The following is a 13,996-nucleotide window of genomic DNA, read 5'->3' on the forward strand; positions in this document are numbered from 1 at the left end:
CCGGTGACAGGCGGGGTACATAGCATAGGCGGAGCAGGACCTTCAAAGAAATGAGGTGGGTTCTATTTTTTTTTCAATTTAGAAGGGAATAGGGTATTTTACTAATTTCATATTAGGGATGTGAATTTTTGACTTTTAAAGTGGTCAACATGCTGATGTGGCAATGTTGACTTGCGTTGACCGGTCATTTTTACCTGCTGTACACTTTAGTGGGAGGTCACTAGAAGGTTGTACAGTTTAGTGTGACAAAATTTTGGTTGTACACCAAAGTGTGATTACGGGTAAAGGTTGTACACCACGTATGTAATTTACCCTACTAAATAATATATTATTAAAATACGAGGATTAAATATTGTATTAGATCAAAAAATGAAACTGTTTTTAATTAAGTAATGATCAAATCAACCCGCTTGTCCGGTAAAAATTATTACTTGGAAAGGTTTAGTTTAGGAGAAAGAAACTTTATCAAGAAACAAATTACAATACATTTTTTTAATGAAAATACGTACATTATTTTGTAGATAAGAAAACAACAAGTATAATAAGAAAAGTAAGGAATAAAACCATACATAAGTACAGGCTATGCCTAGTACAGAATCTATAAAGGTAAGAAAAAGACCACAAAAAGCAAAATAAACCACTAAATGTATAAATAAAATAAACAAGAGATGAAACACATAGTTCTTGAAATTCCAAATTTGCAGAGAAACATTTGTAATTCAATCTTCAACATTTAAACCCTTCTGAATCTTCGGATCTGGGTCATTTCTTTTGCAACCACGTAGATGTAGTGATCTACGAATAAGATCTACCATTTCTGTTCTTGCTAAATAAGAAAATGTTATAAAAGAAGCATCTGTATTTCAATCTTCAACATTTAAACCCTTCTGAATCTTCGGATCTGGGTCATTTCTTTTGCAACCACGTAGATGTAGTGATCTACGAATAAGATCTACCATTTCTGCTCTTGCTAAATAAGAAAATGTTATAAATGAAAAGAAAATAAACGACAAATGCAATTCAAGCAGATTAAGAAATTTGTTAAAATATATGCAATCCAACTAAAGTAAACTTAATGAATAAAGAAAAAAGAAAAATTTTAAAAAGTGCAAAGAGAAAAAATGAGTTGAAAACTGCAAGATAAAAATCTAATTATCAATTGATAATTGAGTGAGGAAAGGAGTTGGAAAATTGAAGAGAAATGGTTGAGACAAACCGTTTTGTTTTTTCAGAGAGAGAGAGAGCCAGAGAGAAGAGTTGTGTTGAATGCCTATCGAAGTAAAATTACATTAAAGATAAAAGGAAAATTACATTCGAACCTATAATCTATATAGTTATAGATATACTTTCAACTAATAGGCTAAGAGCTTCACCAAATTAACTTATAGATTTAGTTATTGATATTTTAACATACTGTTTATAAATATGTGAATAATCCCATAAACATTTTAGACCTGATTTATATTTGTAACACTAATATAGCAACTAAATAATGATCCAATCATATCCGTTGAGTAAAGTAAAATTAATTTTTCTATTTCATATAAAATTTTCTAATAATAATAAAAATAAATCTAGAACTTATCCATATAGTATCATATGATTGGAAACTATAAAACTGGAAATTATGGAAATTTCCAATAATCTTCCGAAACAAAGGGACCAACTTAGTAAGATTCCTTAGCTCTAAGATAATCGTGACCCTCAAAAGAAAGTATAAACCCAATTATTGCAACCCAACAAATTACTACTTCATTTTCTTTCTCATAAACAGTAGAAATTGACTTCTTCATGGGGGACTCCAAATTTCCAAGTTGATTTTTCAATTTACACTCCTTTCTACATCCTCTCAAAACAATCTCTAAAATTTTATATGTGGTTCCTTAAATATTAGGGACCGTTTCTTTTACCTACTAATATGGAGCAAAGGTTCAAACACAACAATGGAATTCCTGCTCCTAATAATCAAGAACACAAACACAAGGAAAAGGAAGAGGAAAAGCGAAGAGTCAAGAAGAAAATGGAAGAATTTTTGGTTCAACTGAACCTTTTCGATAAACTAAAGTACATAAGACTTTAAGTCTTCTTCCAACATCACACGTTTAAGTCACTTGAATGTCTTAGGGTATTTCAGACATTTTACCAGTAATAAAGGATTCTAGAAGAGGTACACATGCACTAGCTGCACCACACCATAGAAGAGTGAAGCTTCTCTCATCACCACCATTGATCATAGTACTACTTGATCAAGGGTCCTCCTTATGCCACTTAGGGCTGTAAATGAGCCGAGCCGCTCATGAGCAGCTCGGCGTTCGGCTCGATAAAAGCTCGGCTCGGCTCGATTTGTAAACGAGCCGTTCGTGAACACGATTCTCAAGCTCGGTTTATAAACGAGCCGAGCTTGAACAGGCCAAAGCTCGGCTCGAAAGCTCGCGAGCAAGCTCGATTAGAGGCTCGTGAACAAGCTCGATAAAAGCTCGTGAATAATATAAATTATATTTAAATACAATGAAAATGATAATTTAAATATAATAAAAATTATAACTTAAGGCCCATATAGAATTAATTAGAAACATCAGCCTTGGCCCATAATAATTAGAAAGATATGCCCATAATAATTAGAAAGATAGGGTTCAATTTTCATTCCATCTCTACTCTATGCTGCCGCCTCCCCTTCTTTTCCTCTTATCTAAAGACTAAACCCCAGCCAGCCACCTCTTCCTCTTCTCTTTCTTCTTCGCGAATCACAGTTCGTATCACAATCGCTTTTCGTCGGACTGTCTTCTTAATACTCAGTCCACCATTCTCTATATCTCGTTCTCCGTCTCTAATTTCACAGTCACACTCCGTGTGTTGTCATTCTCTTACCGACTAACTTCGCGATCTCTATTTCCGTCGGACTGTACCCTCCGATTCAGTGCTCTTCTCTCATCTCAGTTCTCCATTTATCGGTGATAAACAAGCTCGGCTCGTGAGCAAGCTCGTGAGCAAGTAAGTGAGCTCATTAAACGAGCTCGGCTCGTGAGCAGCTCGTGAACAATCGAGCTGCTAAACGAGCCGAGCTCGAACAGAAATTTGAGCTCGAACCGAGCTCGAAGCTCGGCTCGAGCTCGATAAGAAACTGCCGAGCCGAGCTCGAGCAGGCCAAAGCTCGGCTCGGCTCGGCTCGTTTACAGCCTTAATGCCACTTGGCTTCTGTCCTTTTATTTGTTTTTCTTGTTGAGCACACCTACAAACAATATATGAATGTAAATGCTCATAATTTTAGTTATTATACCCTAATATAAGGTTATATTACATTTATTTATTGATTGGAGAGTTAATTGAATATTATGGATATAGTTTGGAAGTCAATTTCATGTTTTAATTGTAAAATTAAAAAATTAGGATAAGTTTTAAAAGAAGTTAAAATTTAGAGGGATCAAAATGGAGATTTTCCCTCATTGGGAAAAAAAATCCCACAAAACTAGACATGGGTATTAGTGATTTGGAGGAGCAAATTTCGAGCTCCACATCACATGAACCCATATTCATCTCCATCATCTCCTTTATTGTTCTTCATTTACCCAATTTCACCTAGCTTTGATCAAACCTTGATATCTAGAGATTGAACCGTCGGATCGAGCTTATTTTTTTTACAGTAGCTTCTAGACATCCTAATACACATTGTGGTCGGTGTGATTTTGATTTGGAGATTCCTACGTAGGGTTCGACCTAGGCAGATTATGGTGGTGGATTTGTTTTTCTCTCAATTAGGGCTAAAGTAAGTAACTATCAACTACCCTTTTGAGTTTTTATGTATATATATATGTATATATAACTCTATATTTTCTAGAAAATTGAATTTTTGTGGTAATTTTTGACATGCATTTGATAAATTGGAGTTTCTATGAATTAGTTTTTAACATGAGCTTAAAGCTAAGTTCAAAGTAATGATATATGTATTTGCATGTTAATTTTAACCTATAATATATATTAATGTATACATGATTTGGGTTTTGTTTTGATGAACTTGGTATATTTGATTAATATTTGTGTAAGATTTGATAATTTGAAAAATAGATTTAAAGAAAAGTGTATTGGAAAAAATTATTGAACTTGATTTATGAATAAAGGTATATGTATATATTAAGTGATTTCTATAATTTATTTCTCAAAGTAAATTTTAGTTTTAATTAAAGATTGTTAAACTAGTTATTTTGATGAACCTATGATTTATTGAAATAAAGTTTATATATGATGATTTATGTGTATTTTTAAGAAATTGAAGTTATTGATAAATATATTTTTAAATTATGTATTGGTGATTTTAGTACCATAATGATTTATGATTGAATATTTTAGAAATTGATTGAGTACTTGAGAAATTTTATGATGTTGATTTATGAGTTATATATATATTTATATATATATATATATATATATATATATATATATATATATTTCTGATTTTAGTTATATTAAAGGAGTATTGGATTTTAAATGATTTTGTATTTTGAGCAATTTTTAGAGAATATTTGAATAATTGTGGTTCTTTTGTAGAGGCCAAATGGTTTATGGTTTATGGTTATGAAATTTGATTGTGAAAAGAGATTTGAGCATGTTATAATTTTATGATATAATATTTTTAGTATCCATCAAGAGTAATCCGGATAGGTGGTTTTTATTAAAGTCCGTATTTAGTGAGAAATACGGCCTGTGTACACAGTTGAAAGACCTATCGGGTATGGTAAAGAAGTGTTGAGTAAGACCATGCGGGATAGGCAAATTATGAGATATCTCGATTTATTATATTGTGGGGGATTGATATATATGGGGATTATCTCTCGGATGGATACGATCTATAAAGTATTTAATGATATACGATTTATGAGGTATTTATTCATATATGGTTTATGAAGTATTTATGGATACGAGTTGCAAAGTATTTATTGAGATAGGTTTATGAAGTATTTATTGATTTACAGTTGATTTGAGTAAATGGTTAATTGCAAACCTATTTATTTTGTATAGTTGAGGTTTTAAACATATAAATATATATAGTTATTTTGGACATGAGTTTTATATCAAGTGTTTTAATACAGTGATTTACGTTTTGACTATGTGTGGTATTTTGAGAAATGATAGCAAGATTATGATATTTTAAAGTGCATATTTGGTTAAAAGTACTATTTTGAGTATTTTATTATAGTTTAATCCATAAAGTGTTCATTTGTAAGAATGTGCATTTTGAAAATTAAACTATATATATAGCTATTTTGAGTATAAGTACTTTATGTAGTTGATAATTACTTACTGAGATTTTTGTCTCACGTTTTAAATGTTTTAATGTTTTAGGTGAGAAAGAGCAAGGTATATGAGAAGTTATTGGTTGATAGACAAGGTTGAAGTGTCAAGTCATTGACTTTGTCCTTAGTTAGGACATTTGCCTTTCATTTAGAGATTTGATTGTATTGGGTAATAATTTGGGATTTGAATGTAGTAGAAATATGAGTTTATTTATAATATATCTAAGAGGAATTCTTGAAAAGTATGATATATATGATATTTGGATAATTTGGAGACTACTAAGTGTTGATTGTGGTCATTCTATTTCACGCCCGATGCCGATTGGGGTCATCTAGGGTCGGGTGTGACAGACATGATGTGCGGGTTGGAGCTTCAATAGTCCATATGACGTGTTGCAAGAGTGACTGCGTGAAGCATTTGAAAGTGGTGTTGGATTTGTTGAGTTGTATGCTAATGCCAAGAAGTGTGATGTTGCTATGGAGAGATTAGTATTTCTTAGGTATATGGTGGCAGAGATGGTATCCGAGTTGATGAAGAGAAAGTGAGAGTTGTTCGGAAGGGCCGACTCCGAGGAATGTGGGTGATATTAGGAGCTTTCATGGATTGGCTACCTTCTATAGGCAATTCATACGAAACTCTAGTGCCATTGTGACACCTCTGACCGAAATTTTGAAGAAGGGTAAAGGCTTCAAATGGGGAGATGAACAAGAGGGTAGTTTTGCATTGATAAAAGAAAAGCTAAGCATGCTTCCTGTGTTTGCTTTTCCGAATTTTGATAAGTTATTTGAAGTGGAGTGTGATGCAAGTGGAGTAGGAGTTGGAGGTGTGTTGATGCAAGAAAAGAGGCTCATTGCATATTTCAACGAGAAATTGTGTGAGTCGAGACAAAAATAGGCCACCTATGATAAAGAGTTCTATGCGATAGTCCGAGATTTGAGGACGTGGGAGCACTACCTCGTGGGCAATGAGTTTATGCTCTATACCGACCATCAAGCTCTCAAATATTTGGGAAGCCAAAAACAGATCCAAAGTTCTATGCATGCTAAATGGTTCGCTTTCATGGACAAGTACCCTTATAAACTTCTCCACAACGCGGGGCAACAAAATAAGTTGGCAGACGGTTTAAGTCGACGAGTAGCATTCCTCAAAGCAGTGGATCTTAAGCTAGATCGCTTTGAGCATATCAAAGGGGATTATCAGGAGGATCCGAATTTTGGGGTTATTTAGTAGAAGTGCAAAGATTAGTCCAGGCATGGTGAATATCAGTTGTGTGATGGGTATCTCATGAAGGGAAATCAGTGTGTCTATCGTGCATGTCTATCTGAGAGTGAGTAATCATGGAGGAACCTTGGGGTGTCATTTTGGGAGAGATAAGACTTTTGGAGCCGTGAATTTCCGCTACTATTAGCCGAGGCTAAGGAGAGATGTAGCTTACATTGTGTAGCGATATAGGGATTGCCACTAATGCAGGTTTGCTTATGCCTCTACCGGTTCCGGAATCAACATGGGAAAACCTCTCCATGGATTTTATGTTGGGGCTACCTAAAACTCAGCGAGGTATGGATTCTTTGTTGATCGGCTTTCCAAAATGGCACACTTCATCTCGTGCTGTAAGACAAATGATACCACGACGGTTGCCAAGTTGTTCTTCCAAGAGGTCGTGAGGTTGCATGGTGTTCCTAAAAGCATAGTATCAGATAAATATATGAAGTTCATTTGCCACTTTTGGGGTACTCTATGGGCTATTCTCAGTACTACTTTGAAGTTTAGCACCACTTCCCATTTGTAAACTAATGGAAAAACAGAAGTGGTCAACCGAACCTTAGGTAATCTCTTGAGGAGTAAGTATAGGGACAAGCCGAAGATGTGGGATTATATGTTAGTATAAATGGAGTTTGCATATAACGCAGCCGTAAGTTCAACCACGAGGAAGATGCCTTTTGAAGTTGTGTACACTAAGAGCCTGAACACCTAGCCAATGACTATAACCAAATGCACCAAGAGGTGAGGCAAAATATTGAAGACCGAAATAGCAAGTTAAAGGCTAATGTGTATGAACATCGGAGAGATCTCCAATTTGAAGTTGGAGATGAAGTCATAGTACATCCAAGTAAAGAGAGGCTTGCAAGTTCCCCGAGTAGTAAGCTCAAATCGAGGAAGTACATCCTATACAAGATAACTAAGAAGGTGAATGCCAACACATATCATATAGCCCCCCCCCCCCCCCCCCCCCCCCAATTGGCTCGGAAAGATGTCAACTTCTTTCAATGTGTGGGATTTAAGTCCATGGAAGTCGGATGGTCCTCTTGCAACCACTAAAAGTGAGTTGGAGTCCAACTCTATTAAAGAAGGGGAGAATGATGCTAACATCTCTAATATAAGACACAGAGTGAGAGCAAAGAAGGACATTGGGGTGAAAAAACCCCTCACTCGGCATGTGACACTGCCCACACGCCGAGTGAGGCTGCAACTAGAAGTGGGAAATATTGATTGTTATCCCACACGACATGTCAAGGGACCACACGTCGTGTGAGGATCCAAGGAAGCTCAAGCTTGGAGCGGAATGAAGGCCACACACTGTGTGTCATGAGTTTTCAGCAATTTGAACCAAGAGACACTACCGTCAGTTTTTCTGTTCCTTTCCGTAACTTACTATTTTTCCGCTTATGTAATTACTGTCTTGCCATTTAGGGATAATAACCTAAATGTCATTTTCCCTTTTATCCCCTCTTTACCCCTATCATTTGTCTTGTGCATTGTAACCCTAGTTGGAGTATCTAGGTCTTTTGCTTGAATTAGGAGAGGTATATAAACCTCCTTATTTGTATTGAAACACAACTTTTATGAATCAATAAAAAATCAGCCTCCATTGGAGTTTGAGTTACTATTCTATTAGGATTAACTCCTTCAAACTAGATTTGAGAAGAAACTCTTTGTTGGTTTAAAATCAAAACCATCTAGTTTGACTTTAATCTGTATCATGTATCCAAGTAAAATATTAAAGATTTAATGTACCAAAAATTGAAAGATCAGGGACCTCATAATGTTTCTTACCTACATTTTATTAAGTTGACATTATACTTTTTTTAAAGCGAGGACTAGCCTAAACGGATGAAGGACATCTTAACTAAATTGGCACCCCTTTTACACCGAACCAGCTAGACCCGAATATTATTAAAAGAGAAGGAAAAAAAAGACAAGAAGAGAGGAAACAAAGCAAAGCAAAGTAGTTAAATCTATTCTGATCCATATTACAAGATTCGTCTTGAATAAAAGCATTGCAAAAAGTGGGCGTCGAATTCCACTAAACAATAGAATTGGCAGCAGCTCCGAACCTACTGAAAGCGTCCCCAGCACGGTTTCCTTCATGTAAGATTTAAAAAACAGTGATGTGCACGACCGAGATGTGTTGAAGGCAAACCAAACCAGTCCTGTCTCATTAAATAGGAACCTTAGTTGAACGGTGGTTGATAAGATTAACCACATAAATCGGATCAAAAGATAGGACCATCCCTTTTCCCAAGCAAGCTCAATAGCAAAACATGAAAACACATAGGTTTATTTTTTGACTTTACCCTAATATTATTATGAGAAATTAAAGCTTTCTGTGTATGCTATAATTCCAACTCGAGATCTAGTTTAAGAGACTTGAAGTGCTTAACCATTGAAGTTAACCTTAATTGGTATCACTACAACAAATATCATTTATTGCCACGGGTAAAATTGTGGCTAAAGTGAAAAAGTTCCGTAACAAAATGATTTAGCTATGATAAAATATTTCGTAGCTAGAAGTGGCGTAGCTAAAGGTTTAGCTACGTAATTTAGGTTACCCGTAACTAATAACATAGACATATAGCTACAAAATAAAAAAATGTAACTATAATAATATTATTTATTGCAATGAAAATATTTAACTTATAGCTAAATATTAATGTAATTAGCTACGAGAAGTTAAGTTTAGGATAAATTTTACTTTAGCTACTTGTAATAATATTTGTAGCTGAAAATTCAACTTTTCTGCCACAAGTATTTAACTTGTAGCACAATGTTAATATAAACAGCCATAAAAATACTAAAGACATAGCTAAAAACTTAATATTAAGACAAATAGTTAGGTAAGAAAAATTCTACCATAAATTTGTATCTGTTGATTTTCTAATTCTATATATTATATGTATATATTGCTAACAAATCTTCAAAAATTGAAATGATCATATTCAAAGTAAATAAGAAATTCCAAAAACTCATTCTCATCAACCAAAGAAACTTCAAAACATCCAACAAGCTAAGGATTGAAAGGTCTAAATTCATGATATAAGAACAAAGACCCTTTTATAATATTTCAATAACAAAAACAACAACAACAACAAAAACTATACATATTTAAGGTTAAAATTCATGTTGATTGTTTGCACATTGAGATTTCTCGATCCATTTCTAATTTTTCGTGTGACAAACTAGTCCATCTCTACATGTTGGTGCTTTCCTCAAGGCCAATAACACCCCTTCAACCTATCTTTCTTTCCACCCTGCAATATAAAAAAGTTCAAATTAAAGCTAGAAAGCATGGTTCAATCTTGACTTCCTTTAAAATCTTACCATGTTCAAATAATGCATATTGGACAACAAGAGTGTGTGTTTGAAGCATCTCGTAGGTTATATATCCCATTCACGTATCACTGGAATTGTATAACAAGATAAATATGAGTCTTAAATAAAATGGTAACTAACATTAAGCAAAGATTGTCAAATATTCCATTCACCTATTATCACTGGAATTGTATACGAGTATGAGCACACATTGTAAACAATAAAATAACAGTTCTAGGACCATAACAAAACAAAGGGGCGAAACTATATAAACAATGATGAAGGATAATACTGACAAAGCCAATTATTTCTGATGTATTTTTTTTTCCATGAATGTATAAGTCTCCCATTTTTACTCATAATACAACAAATAATATATAAATTGAACATTCCTCTGTTTTATCACCTGAAATCACCTTAGCAAAATGTTGTCTCATTCCATGCATTGTAAGCCACATGCTTTTGACAATTGCTCTGCTTCCTTGTTGGCTATACACGGATTGAGAAGAGTGGCTCTACTAAGGTGCTCCTTTTGAAACTATTTGTGGATAAAAAGTAACACACGCAAGTGAACAACAGATGCATTTGATCGGCTAAAGCAGACTATCATATGGAATTCACATGGTGAAATGCAGTAACTATTATTCTAGCGTGTGATGCAAACAGAAAAGCAGTAACTAAATATAGAACATAAATGAATTAACTAAGAGAAGCTAGATTTATATATACATATTATGAATGAAAATGAACCTTTGTGTCCAAAACTTGAGAGCAAATATTAGCCATCATATGGTTGAAAGACAAGAGATCAAATAACTGTTATACTGACATTTTGGCCATCATAGAAGTTGCTAATTTATCCCTTTCCTCATTCAACTTCAATTTCTGAAAGTAGGAACCTCCATTCCTCACTGTTGCTCCCATCTGCTTCAGCCTATTTTATTTTTCAGATGGGCCTGGGTGCATCTCTTGACCATTACTATACATATTTCTTGCAAGAGAGAAGCTTCCAATTATAACTTCTCTTTTCTTCTCCATAACTTGCTTACTTCTATTCTATTCACCTTCTTCTGATAGGCAATTAGAGCCTTGACAAATTCCTGATAGGCTCTTAGGCATCCTGCATAATCAAATTCATCACTATCAGGATGTCTCATTCTCTCCGGATGGAATTGTAAACCCATTATAAACCTCCCATCTTGAGGATTATAAGCATCAGGATCATAAAACCCTTCAATCAATCCATCAACCGCAAACGCCATAGGAGCTAATCTCTCAGCCAATCTTTTCACACCATGATGATGATAACAATTAACACAAATCTCCATTTTTTCTTCTTCCAGAGATTCCTTAAACCAAGGATTCAAAAGATTACTCTCAACCACATGTCTATGCCCATCATAATTCTCATAATCAATATGCTTAACTCTTTCAGAATCATCACAATCCTTATATAATTCCTTTTCTATATCCTGATCAAGGCTACCTCCGCAGACAACATTCAAAACCTGTGATCCTCTGCATATCCCTAAATAAGGTATATTCCTTTCTAGGCAAAGTTTCACCAGCCTTAATTCGATTGGACCTTTCTCTCTATTGGTGCTTGTATGGCTTGCGTTAACCCTCCTGATTTCTTCTAATTCATGTTGTGAGAGATTGGTTGATTCACCTTCGTATAATGATGGATCAATATCTTGACTCCCCAAGTTGAATATGAACATTAGAAACAAGCACATTTCATAACAATTAGCCATTTGTAAACACAATATTCTTATTCCCCTAGAAAACAAACAAGTCATCTCAGCCATAATCATATATTTTATCCCATTTTCCATTACCATTAATGTGCCAAAGGTCATTGTACACAGATTCAAGTTTCACTTTGAAGATCAAAAATAAAGTCCACTTCAGTAATTGTATTGTATAATAGTCCACTAAAAGGGAAAAGTCGAGGTAATTCAGTTAAACTAAGCAGTGATTCCAGAAATCGAATTACATAAACAAAAGAAAAAACAGACTTAAGAATTAAGAAAAGGAAGAAACCTTGAACACGGCCTCAGCTATAAGCTTCTCGGTCTCGATATCATCCATTTGACCATCTCGAACCGCCATACAATCCCTCGACTTCTCAATCGAATGAAAGTGAGAACTGTTTGAAACAACCATAACATCAAAATAGGTCGATAAGCCATGAACCCTCTTTTGAATAAATTTTTGATGTAGATATACCTGAATCCTCTTGTGAATAATGTTTTTGATGTGGATCCGATCACCATCCACGTTCCCCTTACATTCTCAACCTTCAAGTTTTCGACCTTCTCTTTACACATCAAACAACAGAAAAGAATTAGTTAGGGTTTTCCAATTTAAAATAACCACAAACCCATCCCTCCACATTAGAAGATTAGATCAAAAATTAAATATGAAACAATAGCAAATAAAAAATAAAATAGAGATAAACATGAGATCCCAAAAGATTAGTGGTTGTAAAGAGAAAGAAGGAACAACACGACTGTTAGCACTAAGAAGCGATAAACATGAAGAGTTAGAGGGAAGAGTGAGTCGGTTAGGCGGGCAACTTAAAATTTTACACGGAAGCTTTCCCCCTCTTTATTATTTTCATCATTTTAATATTTGATATTTTATTTTAAAAAATAATAACTAACTTATGTTTTACTACCATTTAAATTCATACACCATTAATTATCAAATGATAATCACTTCCTTGCTAAATTAATTGTTTTAATTATAATTTTTGATACTTAAATAATGTCCATGTTTTAATTAATTGTTTTAATTATAATTTTTGATACTTAAATTAATTAATGTTTTAATTATTGAATACTTTCGTTATTATATAAATTTTACTTAGTTGATACATTTTCCTTTTCATCATCAAAATATATTAAATTTTACTTATTTGATAAATTTTCCTTTTCGTTTTAATTATTAAAATACTTACGTTACGATACGTTACATTAAATTATGTTAAGTTACGTTATATTAAATTACATTACATTAAATCACATTACGGTACATTACGTTAAGTTATGATACGTTATGTTAAGTTACATTAGTACATTACGTTAAGTTACATTAGTACATTACGTTAAGTTACATTAGTACGTTACGTTACGTGTGGCCTAGCCAAAGCCCCGTGTGGCACCGAGGTTTTCCCGAGACTCGACCAGCCAACACCATCCAAAGGGATCTATCCCATTTAAACATCAGGCATCCCGTCAATTCATATATCCGTAATCCGTCCCAGAGGGGTTTACCGGGGTTAAACCTCGATCCATATAACCCACACTATAGGCCCACCCAAGTGTCCGTTAGGATTCCACCCGAACAGAGACATTCGCCTCCCTTCCCGAAGGCCGGATGCCCGACTCTCTTAGTCCCTAGTGGACTAGGGTGGATCGCTTAAACTAGTCTCGACAACTGGTCCAGGAGTTAGTGGAGATCCGACGCCTGAGACCTTGTCCCCCCTATAGTGTTTCTTACGCCGAGTCTAAGCCCACATCTAGTGGACATTCATATGTTCCATTCACCACTCGCCTATATTTTCCCCCAGTCGACATAGTCGATGGGCCCGATCTTCCTATCGCTGCCGCAACTTGTCATCGATGGCTTGGCCTTCCACAATTCAACCGCAAATCTTCCCCAATGCCTTTCCCACGCTAACACCAACGCCTTGACCCATGCCACGGGCTGAGATTTGCCTACGGCCAATTGACTTTGCCTACATCCAAATCTACATTATGTTACGTTAAGTTACGTAATGTTACGATACGTTACGTTAAGTTATGTTACGTTACATTACGTGATGTGATGTTACATTACGTTACTGTTGGTCCCTTATAACGTGACAAGTTAGTTCCAAGGGAGGGGGATAGGAACTATTTAAAATTTTGTCCGTTAAGGCTGACTTCTTTTCTTATGAAAAGATTTACACAGCGTCACTAAGTAGATTCGAGATACAAGCTTAGTCAACTTGTGACTAAGTCTGCTTCTTTACTTGAGTCAGGAAATAGCACTTAGAGTCTATTCCTGAACTCAGCTTCTTAGTAGACTTAACTCAGCGTGAGTTCTTTACTTAGTCAGTTTTATAGCAAGC

At 34.8% G+C, this 13,996-nt stretch overlaps 1 pseudogene; it reads right to left on the reverse strand.

Moving 5' to 3' along the window:
• Positions 1-9,523: 9,523 nt before the first annotated feature.
• Positions 9,524-12,470, reverse strand: LOC136217039 (putative glutamine amidotransferase GAT1_2.1; annotated as a pseudogene).
• Between the last annotated feature and the right edge of the window lie 1,526 nt (positions 12,471-13,996).

This window comes from Euphorbia lathyris, chromosome 2 (genome assembly GCF_963576675.1).
Source record: "Euphorbia lathyris chromosome 2, ddEupLath1.1, whole genome shotgun sequence".
NCBI classification, from domain to species: Eukaryota; Viridiplantae; Streptophyta; class Magnoliopsida; order Malpighiales; family Euphorbiaceae; genus Euphorbia; species Euphorbia lathyris.